This window comes from Eubalaena glacialis, chromosome 2, assembly GCF_028564815.1.
Source record: "Eubalaena glacialis isolate mEubGla1 chromosome 2, mEubGla1.1.hap2.+ XY, whole genome shotgun sequence".
Lineage (NCBI taxonomy): Eukaryota > Metazoa > Chordata > Mammalia > Artiodactyla > Balaenidae > Eubalaena > Eubalaena glacialis.
The window spans coordinates 144,010,969-144,026,013 of NC_083717.1; the positions used below are offsets into that span (position 1 = coordinate 144,010,969).

General features: G+C 36.8%; 1 pseudogene; it reads right to left on the reverse strand.

The window, feature by feature from the left end:
- Positions 1-10,161: 10,161 nt before the first annotated feature.
- Positions 10,162-12,258, reverse strand: LOC133084702 (NACHT, LRR and PYD domains-containing protein 13-like; annotated as a pseudogene).
- Positions 12,259-15,045: the final 2,787 nt, after the last annotated feature.

A 15,045-nucleotide genomic window follows, 5' to 3' on the forward strand; every position in this document is an offset into this window, starting at 1 on the left:
TCTGTTCATAAAATTTTCCCTTGTTTAGTCAACAAATACTTATTGGAGAACCAATTGTATTATAGATGACAGGGATGAAAAGGTGAATTTGGACACATTATTTTTAAGCAATTTACATTATTGTGGAAGAGGCTTAGAAGTAATTATGTTACAATATGACAAGTGTTTATAAAAATGGTAAATACATGCTAGGTAGTGGCAAAGGGGGTTACCAGTTTCTGCTGGAGGGGCTGGTACTAACAAATGTTGATTATTTTGCCACTTCTGCTCAGTGTTGCTTTGTTATTCAGGATAACAAATGAATTAAAGAACCCCTCCATGACATTACACATTTCTTTATATATCTAAAACCTATTTCCTTGCCACATTTTAAAAGGCATTTCAAATTTTCTAAAATTACATGCTATGTTCTTGCCATGCCTGTGATATTCGAGTAATCTTCTCAGTTTTAAAAATACCTTTATCAAAAACGATTTCCATGCTGTCTGATATTTTTGAGACTATAGTCAACTCTAATGTCCTCAGCTTTGTTATAATCAAGAATGAAATATTTATAGAAAATAACATGATGAACTTTTGCATATTTTAGTCACTCTGCTCAATTTTAAACAATATTTCCATGACACGCTAGAAGAGATTTATCAGCATAGCACTTTCTGAATCAAGTTGATACAGCAGTTTTCTCCTAACCTTTTCAAAATCACCTTATTTCTTACCAAAGTTTTCTTGCACTTCAGGAGATAGGCAATTGTGTGAAGTTATCTTGGGAGCAGACTAAAAACCCCATCCTAAGCAAGGAGCCCGGTGACCTGAGTTAATTGGATGCCCATCCTGAGAACTCTGTATAGTGAGATGTGTTAATTGCATTGCCTTATCACAATATAATGATGCAATTAACTTGTATCACCACTGTGGACTGTTTGTCAGCACACATTTTTATTTCAAAGATATCAATACCCGCAAAGACTAGCACACATTCTGTCTAGCAAGATTCGACATATAGTTGTGCTGAAATGTGCTTTCTAGTGGATATTCAATCTCTAGTGACCATGATCTTTGGAAAAAAAAAATGTTCTCAGCATGAAGAGAAAAGAAAGGAAAATGATTCTCTTGAAAAATTTAAGCCATTTACATACTTTTTTCTTGCTCAGCAATTCTACATCTAGTGCTCCTAGTTCAGCAAACATTTTCTTTCCTCTTTCAGCGTGCTTGCCTTCAAGCTCCTGCACAACTTTCCTTCTTTATAAGTTATCGGTATCTATGTAATTAGCCAGAGGGCTTTAATTTTTTTTAGTAGAAACTGTAGAGAAAATTAACAGCAATATTTTGTATTTATAGGGGTAGTAATTTTACTATAATTCCAGTGTCCTGAATATCACATCTCTGAAAACAAAAACACAGGTGGAAAATAAGTCTACCCTGTACTTGTTTCTTCATGTGGAAAAAAATATCTGTGTATTCACTACAACCGGTAGAAGCTGCTGTGATTGTCATGGCCCCTAACCTTGCTGTCACTGTCAAGGAAGCAAGGTTAGGGCCCATAAGAATTGCTACCATAATGTTCTTTCCCTATTGTTTTGAACAATGTGGGGCTGATAGCAGTACTAAGAATAGTAACAGCACATTTGAAGTTAGCATTTTCTTGATGCTCCAGATGTGGAGGAAGATTCTGCATGCGTACATACACAGTCTTGTATCTTCATGGCTCTGCAAAAAGCAGTTAGGTTTAAGCAAGTGCATTATGCATTTTCCCTCTCCTGGCAAAATCACTATGATTTAATATAATTATGTTACTATCCACAAGTGAGCACCTCTTCCATCTGTTTTCCACAAAGACTGTGCATTCAGCAAATAGTCTTGGGTGGCTAAAGGATCTCAAGAACTGCTCCACAGATAAGCCTTTCCAGATGCCTGCAAATATCCAGGTGTAAGGCACTTACTTGCTGTCTCCTTTCATCAGTCATAAATTCGTACATCCTGACCTTCAAGCAATTTAAATTCAACTTTTAGTTACCCATAATTTTTCGAAGTTATTTGGTCAACTTTTCTTGGTTTAAAAAAAAAAAAAAAAAGTTAAATTGTACTTTTTCTTGTGATTTCCTTGCTGCTTCTCCCACTCTGATTTTTGTCTTCTGTGTTGTTCTGGGAAGGCATGTGTTAGATTAGTCTTTCATTTCATCCTTGTCTGTACTTACTACATTCCATAACATGGAGCCCTGAGAAGTGCATTGCTTTATGGATGATGAGATATGTTCATTAAACATGGATTCTGAAAGCCATTATGTAATTTTATCCTGATATCATAAATAATTAAAAGTAAATAAGGAAGAGAAATAATTTTTCTCACTATCATTTAGTCACAAGGAGTACGTAATTTCATGCTGAGTTGTATTTGTTTCTGCCCATGAGTACTTAAGCCAGTAAAATACTCTTTCAGAAATGATTGAGGAACCATCTCACTACCAATCAGAATTATAATGGTGGGTGTAATTAATGAACAACTTGAATCAAGATGTTATTAGGTGATTTGGGGATAAAATGAATTAATTATGGTGAATAATTCATTTTTTCCCAATACAATAGAGGTATCTTTTTGTGAAAGAAATTCACAAAAGATATGCCTATTTCTGTGTTAAGGAATCCTGGAAGGAAATAAATTTTTCCTCTCAAGAGTAGGTGGCTTCTGCCAAGTCTTTCCCCGGTTTTATAGGAGGCAGAGAAACCAATGAGAAAGCCAATGAGAGGTAAAGAAAATTTCTGATGCTTTTGATCTGTAAAATTCGGGCACTGTCCATATGTATTAATGCCACATGCTAAACCTGCTTTTGTCTTTTTCAATTATGGTTAATTGACAATAAGCAGATTTTGATTTCTTGGAATCTCTAACATTAAGATCAAGAGATTTAAGACAGATCTGTTATAGTCTTTTATATAATTTATGATAAAATATTTTATTATATAACATGTAATATATTATATACATGTATACCCATATAGTCTCTAATATACTTATATACATATATATGTATGTGTTATATGTATATACCTATATATTTGTATGGTCTCATGGCTGAGAAATAAGTTAAATGACTGTAAATGGCATGATATATGAAATACGTTGGACTGAATATAAAATATATATTTGCATGGTCTCAAAGGTGATGAGCGGGCTGAATGGCTTGAATATATATGTCCCTTTTGCTGATATACAGGCCTTCCACACTCAGTTTCCTACCTATAGCACCAATTGCATCATGTATGCTTAAGAAGCATCTTCCTCAGATGCATGCCCAATTATCATAAAATATTCTGTGGGGAAAAGAGATGTTACATAGAAAATAAATTTGGCTGTGTATATTAATGCCACTACCTTGATCAGTACAAGTTAATAGGTGTCCTAGCCTACTAAGTAAACAGTATGTTTAATTTATGGACAGTTTATTTTTTGATAATCTTTATTATTGGCTCCTACTTTGATTTTTCTTTTCAATCTACATTCTTCTGCTTTTCAGTTGAACATCTTGTTCTTAGATTCACAATCCCCTTTTTTCATTTTACTCTAGAACAAAATATTAATCTCTCCAAAGTCATTAATAATGGACTACAATACCAGAATCATATGTATTAAGACTGAACTCACAGAGATTCTTTAAAATTATGATGTTGTTGGCTGCTAAACAAAAAGACAAGAAATAAACAGAAATAGCATAAGAGATAATCTGAATTTTAGCATATACTACTCATTTGGCTCATGAGATAATTGCTTATACATGCTTTTGGTACATAGACAGTGTTTACCTTTGGTGGATATTTAGCTGCATAGTTTCCTTACCCAAATGAGTATCTTTTCAATACATCCAGTGTGTAATTTAATAAAAAGCTGACAACCAAGTTGCCATCTTTTAACCTTTTCTTGGTCTAAGATGGAGTTCTCTTTTGCTATAGTATTTGATTCCTTTAAATTTCTTTTAATGCATTCAACTCCTTATCTCTTTTATTCTAAAAAATTTCTTTTAAAATTCACTTTTCCCCTCCTTGTAAAAGCAATATCCTCTTTTTTTTTTTAATACATCTTTATTGGAGTATCATTGCTTCACAATGTTGTGCTAGTTTCTGTTGTACAACAAAGTGAATCAGCCATATGCATACATGTATCCCCATATCCCCTCCTTCTTGAGACTGCCTCCCACCCTCCCTATCCCACCTCTCTAGGTGGTCACAAAGCACCGAGCTGATCTCCCTGTGCTATGTGGCTGCTTCCCACTAGCTATCTATTTTACATTTGGTAGTGTATATATGTCGATGCTACTCTCACTTCACCCCAGCTTCTCCCTTCCCCGCCCCATGTCCTCAAGTCCATTTTCTATGTCTATGTCTTTATTCCTGCCCTGCCACTAGGTTCATCAGTACCATTTTTTTTTTTAAAAGACAATATCCTCTTTAGTATATTTTTTTCTTAACTTGTTTGAAAGATATTGGTAAAAGAATTTTTCACATATTTCTTTGCTCCCTGGAAACTCTGAATATCTACTTTTCTACATTAAGGCAAAGCATATATTTCATCTCCAATGTGGGTCCCTGAAGAAGGTGGAGTGTTTGCTGAAGGATGATGCCTACATCTTCTATTGATTCCACTCTGTAATATCTCTCATCTATCCCCTCCTTTCCATGTCCAATGCTTGTTCTCCAAACTATCAACAACGATGTCAGCTTTCCAGAGCCTTATCTTCCATTTCTGTATTACATTCTGTTATAAAAGTGATCTTCTGAAAACATGTTTTTTATCAAATTTTTAAAAAATCATGCTTTCAGAATAAAATCAAAATTCCTAAACGTCATATTTAATATTCTTTATTATTTTAGACTTGGTTTCTTTTTTCAAAATTAATTAGAATCACTTACTTCTTCTACCAGTTTTAACTCTGTTCTCATCCCTGTGGATTCTTTGCACTTTCCTGAAATGATTTCAGCAGCATCTTTTGTGTGGCATGGTCTCCTTAACACCTTCTCAATCTGAAATCCTCCTGCCCTTCACGTGCATCCCTAGCACATGGGAAGCCTTTTAACCATGACTCTCTTAACTTCATATGGCTTTCCCACTTGTATTATAATTATTTATACATGAATTATTCTTCTTAAGCAGCAAGCCCTGTAGAGACAGAATCTGCTCGTGAATCATCTTTGTATATCCCTACACTGCTTTGCACTTAATGAGCCCTTAATAATTACTTGATGAATAAAAATGAATGGGTTAATTAGGTGATACATAGTTTTGTGTAGTGATCTATACCTAGAATGGCCCTGATAGATCAGAAACAAAATACTTAGATCAGGCTTCCTGTATTTCAGGAAAGTTTACCATAGGAAGGATTGTTGATAAGTTTATTAGATTTTTTTCCTCGAGGAGATCACAGTCTAGTTGAGAAGACTAGGTAAAGTGTGGTTCAGGAACAAATAATAAAATGCAATGTAGTAGGGTTCAATAGAGATGTAGAACATAAATGCCACACACATATGGAGGAGAAATGAACATTCTGAGGAGGGGTTAAATTAAGGCCACACATAGTTGAATGTTGAATCATGTAGAATTGATAGAATTTGAATAGGCAGAGAAGAGGTGAGAATGACCTTTAGAACTGATTTCTTGGTTAGTAATGGAATTACTCAGGGTTGCTGCTGGATTTGAATAAGTATCAAAGCAACTCTGTATACTTCTCTCTGCTAAGGCTGCTTTCAAGACTCTAGAAGTTCCACATAAGGAGAGATGTTCACTCCTTTTGAGAGTAAAATCAAAATTCTAGAATTAGAATTTTTGTGGCACTTCTTTCTACAAACAATAATCCAGAGGAGGCACTGAATAACCTTTGTAGAAGGGTCAATAGAAACAACTACTCTGAGAAACAATAGGCTATTGCTCTTTCACCCAACAAGCCTAGGAATTATTCTAACAACTTGTTGCCTTTGTGACTGGCCCATACCTACATCAATTCGGACTTGTCCTATTTTTAAAACATCTGTGCTATATAAATCCTAAATGGTATTAACAACATGGCACATGAATAATTGATTGCATTTACTAATACTTAACATTTTCAGCAAATTTCCATGATCCTCAAGGAGACTACGTGCTTAAAGTACTGAAGAAAATGAAGTTTCTGCAATTTGATTAATTGACACCCTAAGGACCTGACCTGTTCACCTGCTGAGATACTAACTATGCAAAAGTGAAAGTGTATGAGAGCAGAATTATAATTACCTGGGATTAGGCCAAGAAAGAATTCACTATATAATTTAGCAGCACATTCAACAGTTTACTAAGCGATCCAGGTTTGAAGATTTTCTTTTAATTACTAATTTTGGTATGTTCCAGATAATATTTGTAGTTCCTCTAATGACATAACAGCAAAATTATTACATTGACAAGTCATTGAAAAGAGCCCTGGATTTCTCTTGTCTGTTTCCAAATTTTCATAGGATGCAGATTTCCACAGCTTTATTTACTCTTAAATTTTTGCTTTCTTTATCATTCCTTTTATTATTATTATTATTTTTTAATTTAAAGGGTGTCCCTCTTGCTCCATTGCTGCATGTCCAGATCCTATAAACCGTCCAGGTCCCAGTGGAAGTTCTGCTCAACCTTGAACTCTTTAGTATTCCTCTTGGTTGGAAGTAATCTCTCCCTTCTCAGAAAGTCTTCATACTTGACCTTTCCTCTTAGGTTCTTGTGCTTGTACTGTATGCTTATCATTTACCAGCATTCTTGAATATATTAATTGTATTTTTAAAAATTATAAAGTCTAATGTAAAACTTTACTCTCTGGTTTTGATGAACATCCTATGATTAGGTAACATGTCGACATAAGAGGAAGTTGGGTGAAGCGTACATAGGAACTTTCTGTTCTATTTTTGCAAGTCTTCTGTGAGTTCAATTTTTAAAAAAAATATTTTTTAACATCTTTATTGGAGTACAATTGCTTTACAATGATGTGTTAGTTTCTGCTGTATAACAAAGTGAATCAGTTATACATATACATATATCCCCATATCTCTTCCCTCTTGCATCTCCCTCCCTCCCACCATCCCTATCCCACCCCTCTAGGTGGTCACAAAGCATCGAGCTGATCTCCCTGTGCTATGCAGCTGCTTCCCACTAGCTATCTATTTTACATTTGGTAGTGTATATATGTCCATGCCACACTCTCACTTCGTCCCAGCTTACCCCTCCCTCTCCCCACATCCTCAAGTCCATTCTCTAGTAGGTCTGTGTCTTTATTCCTGTCTTGCCCCTAGGTTCTTCATGACCATTTTTTTTTTTTTAAGATTCCATATATATGTGTTAGCATATGGTATTTGTTTTTCTCTTTCTGACTTACTTCACTCTGTATGACAGACTCTAAGTCTATCCACCTCACTACAAATAACTCAATTTTGTTTCTTTTTATGGCTGAGTAATATTCCATTGTATATATGTGCCACATCTTCTTTATCCATTCATCTGTCGATGGACACTTAGGTTGCTTCCATGTCCTGCCTATTGTAAATAGAGCTGCAATGAACATTGTGGTACATGACTCTTTTTGAATTATGGTTTTCTCAGGATATATGCCCAGTAGTGGATTGCTGGGTCATATGGCAGTTCTATTTAAAAAATCTTTTTAATAGAACATATGATTAGTTATTATACTTAACTTGAGCAGAATGTTTGAGGTCAGCCAAGTGATGGTGTTATGTAATTACAGGTCTGCAAAAATGTACAATCAAGAGAATAAATAATAGATCTCAGACCAGAGACTTTGTCAGCTTTCCCTGAACCTCTGAAATAAAGGTGGAGCTGATAAAAGCTCTAAAACACTACAAAAGATAGAGATCCCTCATTTCAACATTTTTGTCAATCCACAACTTTCTTGAGATCATTTGCCGACCAATAGTCCTTTCCCAAGCATTTTTTTTCTTTCAGACCAAATTTAGGCCACTAAAATCTTTGAGAAAAGGTAAATATATATGAATAAATTGTTAAGGAGAGCAAAAAGGAGTTTTGTTTTAATGAAACTCCATAGCTTTGCCTTAACTTTTCCTTGTAATAAACATCTATTTAAAGGGAAATGAGAATTTTAAAAAAGGATTGATTAATTCAGAGTCTAGAAGATAAGTTTACAAATCCCACATACAGTGACCAAAAAAAACAAAAGTGACATCTGCAGTTGATCCATTCATTAAAAGAAGACAATCTGTGCAGCCCATTTCTGTAACTGTTTTGCAGACTGGCTAAACTTTTCATTCTCAGAAAATTAGAAATGGGCTGTTTGGTTTATTGGTTAATACTGCAGAAGCAGAATGGTCCTATGTTTGCCAGTTCACAAACCCCATAGATGTTTATCCACTCGCGGCAGTGCCAGCCTGCTGCATTATTTCAGCAAGCGACGTTTCCTCGATGAAAAACCAGCAGCTGTTCACTCAAAATAAACTTGTTTCTGTTTATGCTGTCAGCAGAAAGCTGTTTTAAAAAATCATTAGATGCATCATGCTGTTGCAGTATGTTAAATTGTGAAACTAAAAAATCATTCCTGAAAGATAAGCACCATGTTACCTCCATGACTCAATCAGAGTGTTTCTATCTTCTTTCTGAATTATTCAAATACAGATAAGACTGGTGATCTCGGGTGTTTAGACACAATGTTAATGATGCCAGGATGATGGGTTGAAGCCTCTTCCAGGTTAGTGAGCATTAGACAAAGGAAAATGTGGAGAAAATACTACAATAAGATCAGGAGACCTGGTACTGATGCTGGCTCTGCCAACCACAATCTGTATGATCTGGGATATGTCTCTTGATCCATCTGAGCTGCATTTTTTAATGTCATCTAAATGGTCTCTTAAGAACATCACATGTTATCATGTGTTGTTATTATTGTTAGCATTTTTCATCAGTTGTGAGAGTATGCATGACTGATACAAATTTATTCTGACCCTGGTTAAATTACACAAAGCGCTGTTTTACTAAAACAGTCAATAAAGATATCTTTATATTAAAAGAGTGACACATTTACTTTGTCAACTTAAAATATCTAGAAGTAGTTTTTTTTTTTTTTTTAATATTATTTAATTTTGGCTGTGTTGGGTCTTCGTTGCTGCACGTGGGCTTTCTCTAGTTGCAGAGAGCGGGGCTACTCTTCGTCATGGTGCGCGGGCTTCTCATTGAGGTGGCTTCTCTTGTTGTGGAGCACGGGCTCTAGGCGTGCGGGCTTCAGTAGTTGCAGCACGTGGGCTCAATAGTTGTGGCTCGTGGGCTCTAGAGCGCAGGCTCAGTAGTTGTGGCGCACGGGCTTAGTTGCTCCGCCGCATGTGGGATCCTCCCGGACCAGGGCTCGAACCCGTGTTCCCTGCATTGGCAGGCGGATTTTTAACCACTGCGCCACCAGGGAAGTCCTTAGAAGTAGATTTTGAATTTTCTCCACCAATTATCATTGGTAAAATAAAATATGGTGATACTATAAAATAAATTACCATACTGCTAGTACAGTATTCATTAGAAAATTGGATTGCATTCATTAGAATGTTAATGAGCTAACAGACAGCATCAAAAAACATTATTCATTTAAAAGAAAACAAGTAAAAAAGTAGGTTATGTGTTGCTTGTCCCATTTTTGTAAAATAAAAATATATACATATATATATATAGGCATACATACAAACATATATACATACACAAAGTTGTAGAGTAAGGTATTACCAAACTATTTAAAAGTTGTTTTACTTTGGGAGAGGTAATAATATAGGAGATCTCCATTTTCATGTTTTATACTTTTATAATATTTGAAGGTTTATAGTTAATTTTTTTTTTTTGGGTTTTTTTGTTTGTTTTTTCATATCCTTTGCTTTAGTGAATCTTCTTGATAGCCCCAAGAATTTAAAACATTACACCAAGGACAAAAAATCTTAAGGTGTAAAGGCAATGTAGGATCTTGGGCCAAATATAGTATTAGGATTCTGGAGATTGGGTACTTGATATGCTGCCTATGGTAAACTGTGAACAAGCATTCTGGAGGTAATGGCTCATTTGTCCCCATGAACAGTAACATCTGAGCAACATACGGTCAGGACTTCCTGATGGCTGTACTCCACGGACATTCCATGCTAAAGCTGTGGCATCTCTTCATTGGATCACCACCACCATCTGTCTTCAGGGTCATTAAAATCCCACTTAAACCTGATTCTCAAAAAGGACCCCCCCCCCCGCCCCCGCTTCTCCTGTAATTTCTCCAACTCTGCTCTCACTATAGAGAACAAGTCTTTTTCGAGCCCGAGTTTCCGTAGTTTGCACATCAATTTTTTTCAAGGATGTCTACAGCGTGTTGACTGTGTTCAGCCCCAGGTCATTTCCTAAAAGGTTCAGATTAACCAGGCTTTTACTGCTTCTGAGAACAGAAGAGAGATGCTGGCAGCAATCAGGTGTTAAATTGCATTTCTCCAACTCAAGTGTCTCCAACACACAATTTGGACATTTCAGAACCCTGCACAGCTCTTTCACCCCATCATCCTGAACATCAGTTTTCCCAACATCCAGAATCTTCACATTATGATTGTGCTTGAGGGAGTGAGCAAGCTCTCGACAGCCCTCCACCATGAAAGAACAATCTGACGAGTCCAGGTACTGCAGGTTGCAATCTGGACGACTCAAGGCCTCACAGAGAAACTTCACTCCCTTATCTCCCAGGTTATTCTTCCACAGATTCAGATATGTCAAGCTCTTGTTCTGGAGGAGAGCATCTGACAAATGCCTACAACTGCATGCACCAAGCTGGGAGAACCAGAGCACCAATCTCTAAGACACACTCGGGGTGAGTCAGGGAAGTACACAGCAGCCTTACACCAACATCTTGGAGCTGATTAATTCCCAGGTACAGGTGAGTCATTTCCTGGGTGCTGGTGAGAAGCAAGGCCAGGTCCTGACAGCTGGCCACCGACAGGTTGCATTTCTCCAGTGACAGCTCCTTCAGGGGACAGTTGGATGTCTCGATGGACCCCCACAGTCTTTTCAGCTCAACTTTAGAGAGATTATTGTCCCCCAGCCTGAGGAAGCTCAGACTTGAGTCCTTGCTGAATTCTGTAAGGAGCTGATGACAAACTCAAGAGGTGAAGCTACAAGATTCCAACCAAAGATACTTGACGTTGCAGGCTGAGTGCTCAAAGTTCTAAAAATTGTCATGGACACAGTAATTCTTAGGTTGTTAGAGCTCAGGTCCAGATGGGTCAGCTTGTGCTTACCATGAAGCACAAGGACAAGCTCCTTCAGAATCTTCATGGAAGATACCGATTTGCATGTCAGTTTTTGGAGTTTGCACCTTGGATTTCTCAGCTCATAACAGCTTCTTCATAGATGAAGTATTAAGCTTGCTTCATACATTAAGCTTAAGTATTAAGTATCAGGTCAGGCTCTCTCATGTTCCCATTGTGAAACATGGAGCGAATATTCTCCCACTGACGTATCCTAAAATTGACAACACTTGTCTCCAGAGTTTCCAAGTCAGAAGTCAATTTTGTTTCAAGGATTGGACCCCTGACAGAGAGCTTCAGCTTAACTTTTGACAGTGCATTAGGCAAAAGGAAGAAACCCGGAGTTGCTGATAGCCATAAATGTCGAGATCAGCTTCAAGGAGGTGATTCAAAATCTGCCTTGCAAAGTTTTCGTCCTGAGTCTCATGTAAGCCCTGGAAAAACTGTAGGAATTCAAAGTGGACTGAGACAGCATCACACTTCTCCAACTCTTCTGCCCAATCTAATAATTCATCCGTTACCCTGGGACATTTCACAATGTAAAGTATCTTCTAGTTCTCTTGCTAGGTCTCTTTTAAAAAGACCAAAGAAAAAAGAGACATCTGATGCCAATAGAAGTTTGTGTTAGGAGCCCAGCCCCTGAAGATAGTCTTGGAAGGTATGGCAGGGGTTGGGAGGACCACCCTGGCAATGAAGGTCATTCTGCACTGGGCAGAGGGCATATTCTTTCAGCCCGTATTCTCCTATGTTTTCTATAACAGCTGCCATAAAGTGGGAGAGATTGTGAACACCACCTTTGCTGGCCTGCTTTCCAGGGACTGGCCTGACTCTCAGGTCCCCACTGAAGAGATCAGGAGTCATCCTGAGAGGCTCCTGTTTGTCACTGACAGCTTTGAAGAAATGACTACGTCCTCCAACTTGTACGACAGCCCGCCCTGTACAAACTAGTACCAGCAGTCCCAAGTGGCTAGAATCGTACTCCATTTGCTGAAGAAGGACTTGGTTCCCATGGCTACCTTACTGAGAATGACCAGAGACTATGGTAATGAAGATCTTAAAAATTTGTTATTGAATCCATGCTTTGTTGCCATCTCAGTGTTCACAGAGGGAGACTGGGAGGAGTATTTCACCAGGTTCTTTGGTGACCAAGACAAAGCTAATAAAATCTTGCATTGGGTAAGAAAAATGGAAACTCTATTTTGTTCCTGCTCTGCCCCCCTGGTGTGCTGGACTGTGTGTTCCAGCCTGAAGTGACAGATGGCAAGAAATCCTTCTTTCTGGCTGAGTACCCAGACCACCACCGGTGTCTATGCCTATTTTTTCTGTAGCTTGTGTACAACAGCAGAGGTGAGTTTGTCAGATCAGAGCTGGCCAGAACAGTGGAGAGACTTCTGTTCTCTGGCTGCAGAAAGGATGTGGTTCTCAAACTTCACATTTGCAAAAGAAGCCATGGAATACAAGCATCTGGAAGCCTCTTTTATTGATTCTCTCTTGAGGTTGAATGTTCTTCGAAAAGTCAAAGATTGTGAGGACTGCATTGATTTCACTCACCAAAGTTTCCAGGTGTTTTTCAGGGCCATGTTCTAGGGAACAAGAGGATCCCTTGGTGGTCTCCCAAAGCATCAAGAGATGACAGTGTTCCTGAATGATGCCTTCATTAATGTTTGTTTTATAATAACAAATAACTAAAATACATTAAAATATTTTAGTGAAAATATGCTAATATAATAAACTTTTTTGAGGTAAAATTTTAAGTGTACGTTTTTATGAATTTTGAGAAATGTGTGCACGTGTGCCATCACTCTGAAAAAGTATGTTAGAATCTTTGTAGTCAATCCTCCCACCCCCAACCTTTGGCCCCAGACAAGCACTGATCTTATTTTTCAATTAATTTACTTCTTTTAGATGTAAATGGAATCATATAGTCTCCTCTTCATATTTCTCTTCTTTTGGTCAATATTGATTTTTAGATTCAACCATGCTGTATTGTATTCACACAGTAGTTGGCTCCTTGGCATTGCTGATTACATTATACATTGTTATACAATTATTATTACATTATACAAATATGCCACAATTCGGTTTTTCATTTCCCTCTTGTTGGATATTTGCATTATTTTCAGATTTTTCCTATGAATAATTTTATAAACATTCATGTACAAGTATTCTATAGGCAAATGCTTTATTTCTCTTGGGTATATACCCAACACTAACACTGCTGGATCATAGGGTAGAAGTATGTTTAACTTTAAAAGAAACTGCTGAAGAGTTTTCTGGCGTGGTTGTACAGAAATGGCTGTGGTCTCATACAGAAATGTATGAGAGTTTCAGTTGTTCCATATACTTGTCAACACTAGATATCGTCAGCTTTTTAAATGTTGGCTATTCTTATGGCTACCCACTGGTGTCTCTTTATAGTTTACATTTTATTTCCTTGGTGATTAAAAAAAAAATGCTGGCCATCTTTTCACATGCTTATTTATATATCTTCTTTCGTGAATTGTCTGTTCAAAGATTTTGCCCATTTAAAAAATGTTGTGTGGTTTGTCCTTTTATTATTGAGTTCTAAAAGCTCTTACAAATACATTGTCAGCTGCATGTGTTACAAACATTTTCTCCTAACCTGTAGCTCATCTTTTTATTTTCTTAACAGTAAGCTGAAAAATTGAATGTTTTGCCTTTGATGAACTCCAGTTGATCATTTAAGACTTTTTGTGTTTTGGAAATCTTTGCCAACCTACAAGTTGCAAAGATTATCTCTTATATTTTCTTCCAGAAGTTTTATCATTTTACCTTTTGTATTTAGGTCTTTTTTACTTTTATAATCAGAATACACAACAATATTTTTTAGTGAAAATGTGGTACTTTTAACATAAATAAATGTAGACTTTTACAAACCACTTTCAAATTGGATCTCTTGATAGTGTTTATAAAAGGTCTGATTTGTATAAAGATATCTGGGTCCATCTTAGGGAGGAAAGCTACATTTTAAATTATATCCTCAGCCTACCTGTGGAGGAGAGAATTCTTCTCCCCACTTCATCTTATCTTTTTATCCACAAACATCCTTTAGTGCTCAACACAATCCATCTAGTTAACGTTAATAGAAATATTTTCTGAATTCTTACCATGTGTCCCACAATTTGCTAGTTACTAAAAATAATACATTACTTCTGTAGGATTTAGTCCATGCCATGGAAGAGTGAGGTCACACATAAGACATAATTACCATATATGTTATAAAGGAAAGGTCAGAAAAATAAAAAAAGGGTGTTACTGGCACTCATAGGGCTTATAACCAGAGTAGGAGGGGGATGGGAGCCTCGTAGGATGGGCTTTAGCTTCCAAATAGTAATTGGTACTGGATGTGCTACATACTCTTGGGCAGATCATACTATTTGAAAAAAAAAAAAAAAGTATGAGAAAAGAAAATGATTTTGCTTAGGATGTTCTCAATTTTTTTTCTCCTCCATCTTTGGTTGGTAGAGAGGTCATTATGGGTACACTAAATCAATCCATCTGTACCCCAGTTCTTCTGATATTATTTTTATGTTTCTGAGAATCACATAGACAAATGGATCTGTTATAGACTGTCTATTAGCAAGAAGGCACAACTTCTGTTTTAGCCTCCTTTTCCCCTTGGGGTTGCATTTACCTATCTCCTCTCCACTTTTATTTTAGCTTAAGTCTTGGGGTCCAGGTAAGGAATGCTGTTCATAGCCAGTGATTTTGTGTCTGGCTGTTGCCATTCTTTATGTAGGTAGTCTTCTT